The sequence below is a fragment of the Meriones unguiculatus genome, chromosome 4 (genome assembly GCF_030254825.1).
Source record: "Meriones unguiculatus strain TT.TT164.6M chromosome 4, Bangor_MerUng_6.1, whole genome shotgun sequence".
Classification (NCBI taxonomy): Eukaryota; Metazoa; Chordata; class Mammalia; order Rodentia; family Muridae; genus Meriones; species Meriones unguiculatus.
Window position 1 is genome coordinate 97,383,197 of NC_083352.1, and position 15,165 is coordinate 97,398,361.

The following is a 15,165-nucleotide window of genomic DNA, read 5'->3' on the forward strand; positions in this document are numbered from 1 at the left end:
GCAGGTTGGATTTACATATTCGTGTGTGTGTGTGTGTGTGTGTGTGTGTAAAACAATAATAATCAAAAAGAGGCCATGAACTTGAGAGGGATGAGGTGGGGCATAGGAGAAGATGGAGGGGGTGGGGTTACAGAAAGGGGGAAATAATGTAGTTCTTTAAAATAAAAAGAAAAATACTTATAAAAAATAAAAATACTTATAATGTAGACAGAAAAACAGCAAGTGAACCTTCAAAGTAAGAGTTAAACCTTCCGGAAGTTTAAAAAAAAATAGGGCCCAGGCAACCTTAGAGGTCAGGTTTGTCAACTCTCAGAGCAGAACTGGACAGAGAGGCAAGCAAGTCTGGCCCGGAGATGGCTCGGCTGATAGACGGGCTCAGCCGCGAGCCTGGGTTTAACTGCGCAGAATCCGTGGAAACGTCAGGCACCTGCGCATGCATGTGATCTAGCGCCGGGGAGGGTTGGGAGGTGCTCACTGCCCACCTGTCTAGCCGACTCTGGCGCTCAAGGGCCAGTGAGAGGCCCCGTCTCACAAAGAAACATCAGGGTAACTGAGAAAGACACTTAAAAGTCTCGCAGGCTGTCCTTTCGGAGTGCGGCTTCCCGGTCAGGAAGGCAAGGGGCGGTGAGGTGGAAGGCTGAGAATGATGGGGGAAATGTGCACAATCCCACAGAAGCTAAAAATCGTCTCTCCACCAACTTTGTACAGCTTTTGCACTAGAATGGTAAATCGTAACTATTCGCAAGGTGTCAAAGGTTAAGAGTTTACCGCCTGAGGGATCTAAAGGTCGCAGCTGCCGAGGGGAATAATGACTTCGTAAAAATAAGGCACTTGGAATAAGTGTGTTACATTAATAGTGACAAGCTCGACAGGGCTGGCAAGATGGCGATTGCAGCCTAGCCTGAGCTTCCGTTCCCAGGTCCAACACAGTGGAAGGAGAGAACTGACCAATTCAAGTTGTCCTTTGACACCCAGATGTGTGGCGCAGTGTGTATATGTGCGTGCATACGTGCGCACGCACGCACAGAGAAATGTGCACGTACACACACAGAGGCACACACAAAAACCAACACAAAAGAATAACGTAGAAGGGCGCCAGGGCTTGGTGCCGCACGCTTTATTAGCATACTGTGTCATGTGCTCTTACTCATCCCCAAACATGCCAACGCTCGGCTCCAAGGTTCACTTTATGGGCAGCAGGGGAGAAGGAACCTCAGATAGGGAAGCCGAGGCAGCCAAGGGAGGGAAGTTGATCTCCAGATTTGAAAGTGATGTGGGTCAGGATAGAGCACAAATACATATAGCCACAGAGACAGCTAGATGCTCAGAGGCCGATACACAGAGACACAAATTCACCCATGTGCACCCCATTAGGAGGGCCCCAGCAGCTGCCTCTGCCCATGTGCTCCTCCTGGTGCAATTAGCCTCTCCAAGGCACAGAGGAGACACCAGCACAGATCCCTGAGGTCCCCCGTGGGTAATGAAGTAGGCCCAGATGGCATAAACCTTCCCCATTTCTGTCCTTCAGTGCTGGCCCCGCTGCTGCCGCTGCTGCCGGGGCGCTGGCTTTAATGGCTTCAGTTGCTGAACTAGACTGTGTCTCCCCAGCCCGCAGAGCCTGCACGTCAGGGGTGCCGCCAGCCAGTGGACACTGCTGAATTGACGCTGTGTTCTTCTTGTCACACAGAGCATGAGATTGATTGCAGGGAACTAGCCTTGGTTGGATTGAACTGGGGCTCTGGGCCTCACCCAGAAAGGAGAAGATTCTCATTCAAGGCCAGGACAGACCCATTCCTGCTTCAGTGTGGACTGCTGAGCCAGGGCTGGGGCATCCTGGTGACCTGTCCCTAATAGCACCCTTCCTATGCCATCTGTTCTGTGTTCTGCCCGTCTGAGCTTGGGTCTCACAGGCCATGTCTGAACACAGTTTCCAACCCCGCCTTGTGGGCTTTCATGAGGTTTCTAGGATGGGGAGGGGACATAGCAACCCCAGTTTGAGTTTTATGGTTTCTGCCTCCAGCAATAGGCAGTAAGTCTCCATTTCTTTGTGATTTCTGTCCCCGGGAATAAGTCCCCTTTCCTCTGCTGCATAGTCCTTTGGGGGTGTGCAGTAGTCGGTCTTTTTACAGAAGGCAGGAGGCTGGGCACCCACCCTTACCCCAGCCAATCAACAACTCAGTTATGCCCACTCTTCTGGGCAGAGACAAGGACCCCATCCCTACGAGAGGAAGGATGCTAGACAGCTTCAGACCAACAGAAAAAGGGGGGAAGGGAATTACCTGATGGGACACCCTAAACTCACATAAAAGCCCTTAGAGTCTGTGTCCCCCCCAGCTCTGAGTCCCCATCTCTACCTGAGAAGTCTAACACCTGGTAAATCCCCCTCACTGGGCTCCTCTCTTAAACCTTTAAGACCCTACTCAAAGCTGGCATCAAGCATGCGTGGCTCAAGCCTTCTTGGCTGTTTCCACCATAATGCCACAGGGTGGGGAGGGATCAAAGCCCACACAAACAGTAGTATCTGTAGAGATGTGGCAGGAGAGAGAGAGAGAGAGAGAGAGAGAGAGAGAGAGAGAGAGAGAGAGAGGCTGCAGGGCTCTAACCATCTCTTCTGAGGTCCCAGCTGCCTGGTCAGCCTCACTGGGAGCTGAGTGATAAGGGTGGGCACGGCTGGCCTGTCTGGCCAGCTGGCTCTTTCATTGGTGGTCAAGGCATTGGTGTTACCAGGAGCCCATCTGAGCCTCCGTTTGTTCACCTCCCCGTTTCTTATTTCTTGTAGCTTTATTGAACACATCCTGTGTTCTGGGTATGTGAACAAAAAGAGCAGATCCCTGCCCCTGGTGTCACTACCCAGAGCAGAAAAGCAACAAATGAACAGGTGACCAAGATGATTTATGAACCCGTGTGGTTCTCTGGAAGTAAGGTGGACTGCTGAGCTGATGGGGCGGGGGGGGAGGGGGACTTTGGTTGGGTCAGGGAAGGTCTCCTCAAGAGAGGGGGAGCTGAGAGCCGGAGGAGGAGCCCAGGTGCAGACAGCTGGAGGCTGGGAGTTCCAGAGAGAAGGAACAGGAGGGGAGTTTCCAGCTGGGGCAGAGCTGGGGGGTTGGGGGGGTTGCTGTTTCTCCTGGACAGAAAGAGGACTGGTGGGTAAGGGAGACTGGGAGTGCGGGAGTTGAGTCTAGGAGCATGGATGGATCAAATCCAATTTATATTTCATAAAAAGGACTCTGGGTGCATCGTGCCAGTGGCCTGTGGAGAGCAAGGACACAGGTCGGGGGCAGGGAGAAGCCTCTGAGGTAGGAACTGGCAGGAGGGGTCAGATTTAACTGGCTGGGGGGTAAGGGTGGTAGCTTGGCCTTGTCCGTCTTGATGTAGGCCCTATTCTGTTTTAATATTAGCCTTCTGATGATGACTGATATTCTTGCCCGCCTGGGAGGTCAGGCGGCACGAACTGTGACTGGAGGCCCCCCCCACCCTCACCCCTCCACCCCCGCGACTCAGGAGGAAGTCAGGAAGCTGGGCCATTGCCTGGTCACTTGTTAAAGGATACAGGCTAAATCTCATGCCCTCAATGTGGCCCCAGGTCCTCTCCGTGAACCAGGCACGAAGGTGGTGATGCATCAGGGTGGGGTTCTGAGGACCACTGGAGTCAGGGGTCACCCCGTGCAGGGCGTGGGGGGTGAAATAGAGGGGTGAGTGGTAGGGTTGCTGTTCCTTCCCATGCCTTCAAGTTCTGTTGGGCTAAACATTTACGGAGCACCTCCTGTCTACCAGATGCTTCCCCCTACCAAAGTTAACATGTTTCCAATTTACAGGGGAAGCCAGCCCCGAAGCCAGCCCCCCCACCCATGCATAGAATATATGGATTTGGCTTTTTTCTTTCATCTCCCCCTCTTCCCCAGCTAGATCATTGGCTCCTGCTTCTGGCTTGTATTAGAGTTTGGTATGAGATGATAGTTGATTTAGCATGAAATTTTATGTGGCAGGATAATATATTGAGGTATTAATTTGTGTTCTGTTTTGCTACAAGAAAGGAATCAGGACAGATGGGGCTATCCGAAGCTTCCGCTCCGTGCTGGATTCAGCTTGGAAAAAGGAAAGAGAAGAGAGGCAGGACGGGCGCGGGATGCCTGCTTCCACAGGCGCTCAGTCACTGTCCACCTCTTTCTTTCCTCCTCTGTCAGGTTAGGTCCTGACAGGGAAAAGGAGGTGCCACCCACAGCAGAGGTGTCCTGCCAGAGTCCGTCAGAGCCTGCTTTGTTGCTGGAAGCTGGGGACAGGGCTCAGTCTGCAGAATGTTTGCTGTGAAAGCATGAAGACCTGATCTAGAGCCCCAGCAGCCATGTAGACGTGCGCTGTGGCAGCACACGCCTGGAATCTCAGTGCTGGGGAGGCAGAGACAGGAGGCTCCTGAGTTTTGCTGGGCAGCCCGTCTAGCCAACTGATGAACTCCAAGTTCAGTGAGAGACCCTGTCTTGAAAACCAGAGTGGCTAAGTGGCTTAGTCATTAAGAGCGTTTGTTGCTCTTTGCAGAGGACCTGAGTTCAGGTCCCAGAACCCACGTGGTGTCTCACAAACATGGGTAACTCCAGTCTCAGGAGATGTGATGCCTTCTTTGGACCCCTGTAGCAGCAGACATACACATGGTACACACACACACACACACACACACACACACACACATTCAGGCACAGACATACACATAAAATAAATATTTTTTAAAAACCCCTAGAGGTGGAGAGATGGCTCAGTGGTTAAGAGCACTGGCTACTCTTACAGAGGGCTAGGGTTCAGTTCTCAGCACCTACATGGTGGCTCAAAACCATTTGTAATTCCAGTTCCAGATGATCTGAAGTCCTCTTCTGACCTCCTCAGGCACCAAGCATGCATGAGGTACACACACATAAATGCAGGCAAACCCTCACACACACAAAAGTAAAACAAACAGAATCATACCCAAGGTGAGATGGGGAGATGGCTCAGCAGCTGAAGTGCCAGCAGCAGCACGGATCTGAGCTTGGATCCTGGAACCCAGGTAAGTGCTAATTGAGAAAGGTGGTGAGTCTGTAATCCCAGCCCTGCAAGGTGGGGACGAGCTGGCCAAGACTAGCCATATTAGCAAACTCTGGGTTGGAAGGGGGACCTACCTCAAAGAATTAGGTGGAAGAGTGATTGAGGAAGAATCCAGGCTTGGAGTTCAGGCCTCTACATGCACACATAGGTGCACACACAAGCAAACATACACACATGTGAAAAGAAGAAAAAGCAAGATGGAGAGAGGTAGAGAAGACTCGTTTGGGGACTGAGGTCATAGCTCAGTTGGCTGAGTGCTGGCCTTTCATGCCTGAGGCCCTGAGTTTGATTCTCAGCACTGCATGTACCAGCTGTGGTATCACATCTGTAATCCCTGCAGTCAGGAGGAAGAGCAGAGAGGGACCAAAGACCAAGGTTATCCTTGGCTACATACTGAATTTGAGGCTAGCCTGGGTCACATGAGACTCTGTGTCAAAAAACAAAACAAAACAAAACAAAAACCCAAACCAAATCAGACAACCCCCACCCACAAAAGAAGAAGGAGGAGGAGGAAGAGGAGGTGGGGCGCTGATTCTGGGACTCTGCTCTGGGCAGACACAGAAAGCCCACGTCTGCGCTGAGCTGACTTAGCATGCATACCGAGCCGCTCTCTTTGCAGCTAGCCATCGCTCAGCTGGGAGATAAAGTCATTTAACTAAGGCTGTCTTCTGGCTGGACTCGCCAGAGATGGCTTCCAGTGTGTCTCAGAAGAAGGCTGGGGTGGCCGTCCCCGGCCTGCCAGACTCGGGCAGGCTGCGTGACATTGATCTCTGAATGGGGAGGTTCTGCCGTGGGTAGTGAAGTCCGTCTATGCCCTAGCAGCTGTGAAAGCTCCTTTTGCTCTGTCTTGCTCCTTGTGTGAACTCAAAGACTTCCCCCTGGCAGCAGGGTGGGAGTGACAGGGCTGGGAAGAGGATTCTTCTGCCTGCAGATGTCTGCTCTGCTGTCTTCGCACCATGTCTCTCAGAGAAGGAAGGACAGAGGAGGAACAGGGATAGCAAAAGAAAATGAGGCCGTGTACAATTGCAATGGAAATTATGCATTTGTCTGCATGGAGGAGCCTGTGCATTTCTTCTGTAAAGACCCAGATAATAAATATCTTCAGCTGTGCAAGCCACGTGGTCTCGGTAGACTATTTAGCTCTGTCACCACAGCCCGTAACATGCTGTAGAGAACACGCACAGACCGATGGATGTGCCTGTTACAGAAACAGGCTCCAGGGAGACAGCTTAGTTGGTAAAATGCTTTGCTAGTAGGAGGATCTGAGTTCAAACTCCATGTAGAAAACAGGGTGTGGTGGCCACACGCGCTTGTGATCCCAGCGCTGGGGAAGCAGTGGCAGACGGATCCTTGGAGTTCACTAGCTAGCTCAGCCCAACCCATGAGTGTCAGGCCGAGGAGAGATCCTGTCTCAGAAAACAAGGGGGATGTTAGGGGGGCGCAGCTCGGCAGTCGAGAGCATTTGCTGCTCTTGCTGAGGACCTGGGTTTGGTTCCTGGCACCCACACAGTGGCTCACAACCACCTGGAACTCCAGGCGTGGCCTTGGAGGACAACACACAAATGATGCACACACAGCACACATACATAAATGCACACACTCACGCATACGTATAAAAAACGCTGCAACAGCCAAGATGGGCACCGAAGGACACCTGACGCTGTCCTCTGGCCTTCACACACAGCTGCACACACGTGTATACCCACACACCCTAGACGGCTAGATTTGGTAGGAAAGCTGAGCTTGGCTTGTCACACCCACACTCCTCGTTCTTACGGAGCTTGATTTTAATTCTATGCAGCCACAGGTTCCTAAGACTGCTTCTTTGCTGGTGTCCGGGGTGGGTTTTGTTCGGCTCGAGGCAATCAGAACAGTCCATTTGTCTGAGCATAGTGACCGGTCCAGGGTGGGCCTGAGACCTCAGTCAGCCAACCTGAGGGGGTGTGGAGGCTCAGGCACGCCAGACACAAAGAGTGAAACCTGGGGCTTTGCATCAAGTTCCTCTCTTGTTTCTTCGCAGTGCTGGGTGAAAACCGGGGCCTTGGTCTGCCCTGGTCTGCCCACCCCTTTCAATCCCCATTTGAAAAGTTTCCGATGGCGTGCCATCTATGTGCTGTCAGCGAGGCTCTGCCGAAGGCCAGGGTCCATGCGTGGGTGGAGAAACGGCTCAGCGGTTAGGAGTGCTTGGTGCTCGGTCACGACCAGAGTTCAGACCTCAGCGCCTGTGCTGCGGGGCTCACAAACACCTGTCACTTTAGCTTCAAGGATTATGGTGTCTCTCTCTTTGCCCCTCCACCTCCACCCCACAAGCATGCACGCACGCAGGCTAAATCTAAAAAAAAAAAAAAAAAAAAAAAAACCACCAAAATCCAAAGTCACTCAGTGCCATGTCTCATGGGGTAACCATCCGGAGCTCTGTCTCCATTCCCACATTCTAAAACTAAGCCCCTCCTCCTGGCCACAGTGATTGACACTCACTTGAGAGTCATCTGTAGTTGAAGCCGCTTGAGCCAATCAGAATCCTTTCCCAGGATCTTTCTGGAGGAAAAGAGTTCTCTGTCTGTCTGTCTGTCCTTCCATCCCCCTCGTGCAGCTTCTCTTTCTGGAAGCTTCTTTCTCATCCACACCTGCAGGATTCCAGGGAGAGTAAATGGGAGGCCCTCACTGCTGGTCACAGTTGGTGGCCTGAGGATGAAAACTTGCTCCAGGAAAGACCAGTTGCCCTGTGACGGCTCTGAAATAGGACTACGCGTTCCCTGATGTCCTCCCCCAAGCCCCGGCCCCTGCCCCAGCCCCCACTCCCATCCCCTCCCATGTGGTATGATTTCCCTGCTTGCACGCGGTGTGGCTCGGTGGCTTTCATGACGGTAAGCCACCTCCACTGCTGGCCAGAGACAGCTTCTGGTGAGTGTTCTATATCCGTACCCCTCACCTCGGGGCACACCAGCAGCCGTGTGTGCGGAATCGCCAGCCGCTTGTGAACCCCGGTGCTGATTTGCCTCACATTCTTGCTAACTGTCCTGAGATGTGCTCTCCAGCCCTAACCAAGCCTTCCCGAAGCTTCTGGAATAGCAGGGCTGGAACCATCCAGCCACAAGCACCCTGGACTCCCCGTGCTGGGAACCCTGAGGGATCGCAGTCCGGTCAGCTTGGGGCTGCTGTGTTATGCAGCAGGAGGTAACTGATATAGCCCTGCCTCCGGAGGCTAGGGATTGAGAGAGTCAGGCTGAGTGCTTCTGGCGGGGGCATTCCCACCACTGAGTCTAGGGTGCCTGAGGGAACCGGGTTTGTGTTTGCTTGTTTGTTTTGTGTTTTTAAAATAACTCTGTTTTATTTATGTGTGTGGGGATGGGCATATGTGTACATCTGTGTGCAGGTGCCTGCAGAGACCGGAAGAGCCTGTTGGATCCCTTGAGGCTGGAGTTAGAGGCATTTGTGAGCTACCTGACATGAGTACTGGGATCTGAACTTGTGGCCTCATGATTAACTGCTGAGCCATCTCCCAGCCTCAGGGAGTCAGTTTTCAAAGACAGAGGGAAGGAAGGATGAAGGGAGGGAGGAAGGGAGAGAATAGGAAGGAGGAAGAGGAAGGGGGGTGATAATGAAGTGAAGCTGTGGTGGGTTGGTGCTGTTTCAGCCACACTTATATGCTTGTGTTTCTTTTTGGGGGGACGCCCCCCGGCTGCATTCACATAAGTTGGGTAAACTCTCATCCTACCCCAGAGCTTCTTGGTTTTGTACTCGTGTGAAGCAGCTCTCCACTGTGTTCCTCAGTAACCCATTCCTTCTCCTGCCTTTCTGTGCTAAAACTGGTCCGACATTCTGCTGGCTTCGTGTGAACCCAATCGAAGAACAGCACAGGCACGTGAAGGGCTGAGAAAGCGCAAGTTCCTGGATCTAGCCCGTCCTGAAACCCAGCCAAGCTCCGCCTCTAAGGGAGGCAGCCAGAAGAGCACAAGTCTGCGGAACGCGTATAATAAACTCCACCGTTGATTCAGTTTCTTTTGCAACCAAGAAAGGCTAAAGGAGTACAAAGCCATTGTCAGGGGACCTCAAGTGTACTAAGGGAAACAGACCCATAGACCCTGTTGGGATTCAGACCTGGGACTAGAGGCTGAGGTGCCTACTTCACCGAAGCAGGCCTGGCCTCCAGGTTCTCCCAGCATTCCTCAGTCCCTCCCTGTTACAGAACAAGGCTGGCACACCCTGCCCTCTCCCCGGAACTTTCCAGTCCCGGGGCTGGGCTTCCCCGAGAGGCTAGTCACTATATAATCCAGACATTTTGGTCTCTCCATCTCTCTCTGCTCCCCCACCCCCGCACTGTTTTTCTGTCTCCCCCGTCTGCACAGAAACTTCCCTGCCGCCGTCCTGTGAGATCAGCGAACCAGCCCGAGAACTGCTGTCCCCAATAAACCTGCCTTTAAATACTCTTTAATTTGGCTGGAATTGGCTCATTTCCCAGCAGAGAAAAACCTCGCAGACCCAATTCCTTGTTTATTTCTGTACCTTTTCTTTTAGACTTTTTTCTTCGTCTCCTTTGCCTAGAATACAAAGTGTCCATCCAGTCTCTCCTCCCTACCTACTTTTGAACAGCTTGGAGCACATCTTGCAGGGTTTTACTTCCACACTTGAACACTTGCTATGTACATGTACTCACATGTCCTATTGCAAGCTTTTTCTTTGTTACTATACTCATAAGTAGGTCTTGGGCACAAGGAGACCTGGTTTATTTTTGAAAAGGCTCTTTAATAACCTAATGGAATATTCTCTATTCCCCTGTGGGTGGACGCTGGCTTCCAGGGTTTCTTTTTCTCTGTGCATATTTCGGAGAGGAGGAGGGTGGAGGGTGGCCTTGTGGGCTTGGAACCTGGGGGGCAGAGTCCTTGCCTGGTTGTTGCAGGGTCTCTGCTTCCCTCAGCCTTGTCAAAGGAGGGCAATTTGTTTTGGCTAATCTGATTGACAATAAGACTTCCTTTCATTGTTTTAACTCGAATCCCCTTTATTTTTTTTCAGCTCCCAAACAACTTCCTTTTCCTTGGGCGCACATACCCTCTCTTCCTCCTGCTCCTCCCGCCTTCCGCACCATTTCCTCTCTTCTCTAAGGTGATTGGTGAACTGGGAGCATCCCTTCCCGCTGGAGAGGGGGCCCTCCCCCAGGGTGTAATTAGCACGGTGGACTTCAATCTCACTAGAAGAAACTCAAGCCTTTGTCTGGAGTGGTAAAATCTACTGTTTGACTACAGGCCAAGACACAAAGAAAATGAATCAGGCAGGACAAGCTCCCCTTTCCCTGATGGGGACAGCAGCTGCCTCCTGCCCGGCCGCCATTCTTCCGCATCTCCCGCTCCTGGGAAGGCAAAGAGAAATGCTAACAAACGCCCCACTGAGTGATGTGCTGTTGGCTGGGAGTTTTCAATTTGGCTGTATTGATTTATAAGGCCTTTTCAATTACTGAATTCTTGTAGGTGGCAGAGCGGAGGGCCGCAGACAGGAGCACCACGCTCTATTGATCCCAGGTACTTCCGCAGGGGCAGCTGCATGCCAGCTGGAGACCGATGAGGCTTCCCACGCAACGCTTATTAAACGGGAATCTAGAATTCATTAACATGGGAACTTGTCTGGAGAATATGGAGGAGGCTTGGAGGAGAACCCGGAGCGGCGGCACTTACTGGTGGCTTAATATATGAAGTGAATTGCATTCTGGGGAAGGCCAGTTGGAATCTTATGAAATTTCCTTTTCTCCTTTTATTGTGCGGCGTGCTTGCGTGGCTTGTGGGGAAGCATCCATCAAAACTCAGGTGCACAGGGAGATAGGGACTAGCAAAAGAGGGCGGATGAGGTTATCAGCCGGTACCGAACCTCTGACCCAAAGCACGGGCTCAACATAAATGAGAAGCCATCGGCCAGCGAGGTGCTAGCAATGGTCGTGAGAGAGCCAGGAGACTAGCAATGGTCGTGAGAGAGCCAGCAGAGCTGTTTCTTCGCCCAGCCAGGGCTGTTCCCAGCTTAGAGATTCATGCCTAACCTCTCAAGTGCTTCCTGGGAGCGGCCTGTGTGTCAGGGACTGGATTAAAGTCTCAGGGTCCTAGGACCGTCCTAACAAATCTCTGCCACGTGAGCAAGGGGGACCAGATTTTTCCCCATGTAGCTCTGGAGGCCTGAAGTCCAGGATAAAAGCATCTTATAGGAGCGGCACTGGGCACACAAGGACCCACCCAGCTCTGTTCAGCCTCTGCCAGCCCCTGGCTCTCCTTGGCACTCCTTGGGAGCACATGCCTACTCTGCTTGCTGCCACGTGGCTGATGTCCCTAGATCTTTCCGTATACAGATGCCTGCCACCGAGGTGAGTTCCCTCTCCAGACCACTGTGGCTTCCCCCAAACAGGGTCACGTCTCCAAAGACCCTGTTTAAAAACAAAGTTCGTAGGTTCTGAGTGGCCTTGAATTTGGGGGTGACACTGTTCCCAGCATAGGGAACTCGTAGATTGCTACCCTTCCCTTTGAGCAGCAAAAAGGAGAGGGGATTAAAGAGACACACATAGCCCCTGTGCTCACTCTGGCTGTTTTTTTTTTTGCTGTGTCACGTCGGCGCAGCTTTGCCCCAGAATCCTTCCTGCTGTCGAATGGAGCAGGAAGGATTCCACTCATTTTTCAGAGATAGGGAGACAGGAGGTCAGGCAGGTGCCTCCTCACAGCTGGGAAGGGCCACAGCCAGGTCTTGCCGATCCCTGATTCCTTATTGCAAGGTGTAAGAACACAGCTGTGCATAAGGAAGAACGCTAGAATCCAGCCACACCCTGGAAAACACTGCTAAATTCCAGGGTTTTCAAAGGGCTTTTTTGTCTGGCATCCCACCTTCCCTGGGATGCCCTCTTGGCTGCTCCTGCACGCTGGGCATGGGCACGACCCTCCCAGCCTGCCCAGGATGGCCTAAGTCAGGCACACACCCAACTCATCTTTCGGGGCTCCAAACAGAGACCAGGGGGGTACCAAGTTTAGTGCTGCCTACTGGAGCCTGATTCTGAGCAGATAAGACGTGGAGCAGCCACACTGTACCAGGGTTTGGTGTGGGCAGTGTAACAGCCGGGGAATTGGCAGGAAGCCGGGAGAATGCAGCCTTCGCAGGTGGCCCCTGCGGCCCAGTCTTACCTCCTCTCCTCCTCACTATGTAGACCAGGCTGGCCTGGAACTCAGACAGGCCTCCAGAGTGCTGGGATTAGCACGGCATGTGCCACCACTGCCCAGCTAGTTTGGTTTCTGTCTCCGTGATTAACACCAAGATCAAAGCAGTTTGGGGGGGGGGAAAGGGTTTGTCCGGGTCACATGTCTGGATCACAGGCCGTGGAGGGACCCTGCTGCCCGGCTTGCTCCCATGGCTTGCTCAGCTTGCTTTCTGACACAGGTTGGGACCACCTGCCCAGGAGTGTCACCACCCACAGTGGACCGGCCCCTCCCCCCATGATCATCACTCAAGAAAACGTCCCACAGACTTGCCTCCAGGCCAATCGGACAAAGGTGTTTTCTCCATCGAAGTTCCTCTTCCCAGGTGACTCCAGCTGGTGTTAAGTCAAAAACCTGACGTTGACACCTTACCCTTCAAGTCAGCTTCGGATCTTCCCCCTGACAGATTCCACCTGATCACCTCACCGCAGCTGCCTGGCTGCTATGGCGACTGCGTGGCGGACACAGCTCACGGCTGCTGTCCGGCCCTGCCAGCGAGGAAGGCAGCGCGTGTCACCCACCACCCCAGGAAAAAGATCAAAACTCAAAAGTGCAAGCTCAGGCTCTACCGGATGTGTGGATGTGTGCCGCTTTCACACCCCACCCCACCCCCCAAATTAAGAAGTGCCAGCAAATCGTTGTTGTCAACGGCAAACTTGAAATGATTTCTGTTACTTATTAAACAAGAGTTCAGTATGTGGCAGGAAAAAAATTAACAACCCCCCAAAGAGTAGCCTAAACTATCAAGGCCTTTATTTGTTCACCAAGGTGCCTGGTAAGAGATTACTCTAGAAGGTAGGAGTGTAACGGGTGTGTCCTATCTCTTTGTCTTGCTGTCTTAGGATGTAGGCAGTGACTCCCCTCATGGTAACAAGATGGTGGCTGCTGCTCCAACACTCTCAACCCTCGAAAGTCAGTGCTTGTTACCAGGAAGGGCAGGTGAGAGTCGGGCAGCCCTTTCTCTGCGTGTGCCTCTCTCACTGGTTCAGATCCGAGTAATACATAGTGTGGCGTGATGGCTTTAGACAGCTCTCTGTGCGTGTTTCTCTCTCTCCTTCTCTCTTTGTGCCTTCGCTCATGTGGAGGCCAGAGGTCAGCGCTACTGTCTCTTGCCCTTCTTCTGGCCCCCAGGTTGATTCACCCTGCTGCTGCTGCTGTTGTTATTGATGACGATGACGATGATGATTCCTTGGCTGACATCACAATCTGAATGCCCAGGCTCCTGTTGTGCACTGAAGGCTGATTGAGAACTCCTGGAAGCTGTGCCTGCAGAGACCGAGTCACTGCTCAGAACTGTGGTACTGTGCAGAGGTTGGAATGTTGCAGGCCCAGGGGCTAATCACCTTACCTTGGGCAACTTCCAGCCTCTGGAACAGCCATTCCTTGCCCTCTTCCGTGTCAGAGCTACCATCTGGTCACTTGGAATCTATTAGCTTCGTAGAGAGCTAGAGCTTCCGTTAACCCCAAAGCTAAGAATGCCATCAGATAGCATCTTGGGCCCATAGAAAAGCTCCCCCGTCTTGCTGTACCCACCTCTCTGATGTACCTACCAATGTCTTTTAAACTTGCCTTGGTTTAGGACTTTCTTTGTTCTGTAAAACTACAAAAACTTCATGGAATTGCTTGCATGTTAGAATTTGGGGCATCCCAAATCTGTGTTTCCAGGCCATGGTCACTCAAAATGGGTCGAGAATAAACTGATTCTCTTTAAGATGAGAGCTGTGCTTTTTGTGTGTGTCAGCAAGACCAGAGGCTCTTGAGGGATGGCCGGGGCTTTTGCTGCCATATTGTCTGCCAAGGCACACAGCCTTGTGACTGAGCAGCTACTGGGTTATTGGTTTTTCCAGTAAGAGATAGCCACTGTGGGACAGTTGGAGCTGAGGCCTCAAGGATCGAGAAACAAACTTCCAGTTCCCACCCTCTCAGGTCTGGTTGAGCTGTTGTTTCTACTTTAATATCAGATGGCCTGATGCATTCACATACATGCTATCTATATAGCTACATAGTAATCACAAGGACTCTGTCACTTCCCCTGTTTTTGGGGGGAAGAGTGTCCTGTGGGGCCTGCTTCTCACTGGAGCTAACTGGCTTGGCCAATGGATTCCAGCAATCCTCCTGTCTCCTCCCCAGTGCTTGGATTATAGGTGCATGCGGTTACACCATCTTTTTTATTTTATTTTATGTGTATGGGTTTTTTTGTTGTTGTTGCCTGTTTGCATATCTGTGCACCTTAGAGGACAAAGAGGAATTGCAGATGGTTGTGAGTTGCCTCGTGGGTGCTAGGAATCGAACACAGGTCCTCTGGACAAGCAGCTGCACTTAACCGCTGAGCCATCTCTCCAGCCCGCATATCCTTGTTTTGTTTGTTTGGTTCTCAGATGGCTAGGGAATAAGCTCAGGTCTCCAAGCCTGCTGGCAAACGCTTTCTGTCAGAACCACCTCCCCAGCTGCCCTCCATATGACTTTTCTTTCTTTTCCTCTCTCTTTCCCTCTCTCCTTCTCTCTGTGCTTGTGCATGTGTGTATGTCACTGTGGAGGTCAGAGGACAGCCTTTGTGAGTCACTCCTCTCCTTCTCCTACAGGGGTTCTGGGGATCAAACTCAGATCATCAGACTTGGTGGCGACCGCCTTTTGCCACTGAGCCATCTCAGCCTGCTTTAGACAAGTCTACATCTGTCCTCCAGAGAAGGCCATGTGTCCATTCAACAGAGCTCTCAGAGCTGAAGGGGTAAGGGAGAAGGGCGCTGGTCCTGGCACACACTTCCTCTTGATCCCTATATGAGAGCTGTTCATGTTTCCCTACTGTGTTGGTACATTGCAGAGGGAGTATTTCACCCTTTACACTGCGGAACAGCAACCCAGAGTCTTCCAG

General features: G+C 52.1%; 1 long non-coding RNA gene across 3 annotated transcripts in view; it reads left to right on the plus strand.

Moving 5' to 3' along the window:
• The window catches only part of LOC132653713 (uncharacterized), a 31,199-nt gene extending 17,226 nt beyond the window's left edge, over positions 1 to 13,973 (plus strand). For all 3 annotated transcript variants that reach the window (XR_009591522.1, XR_009591523.1, XR_009591521.1), the window contains 2 exons: positions 10,087 to 11,416; positions 12,475 to 13,973. This is a non-coding gene — a long non-coding RNA (uncharacterized LOC132653713). The remainder of the gene's footprint in view (positions 1 to 10,086; positions 11,417 to 12,474) is intronic.
• The last annotated feature ends 1,192 nt before the right edge of the window (positions 13,974 to 15,165 follow it).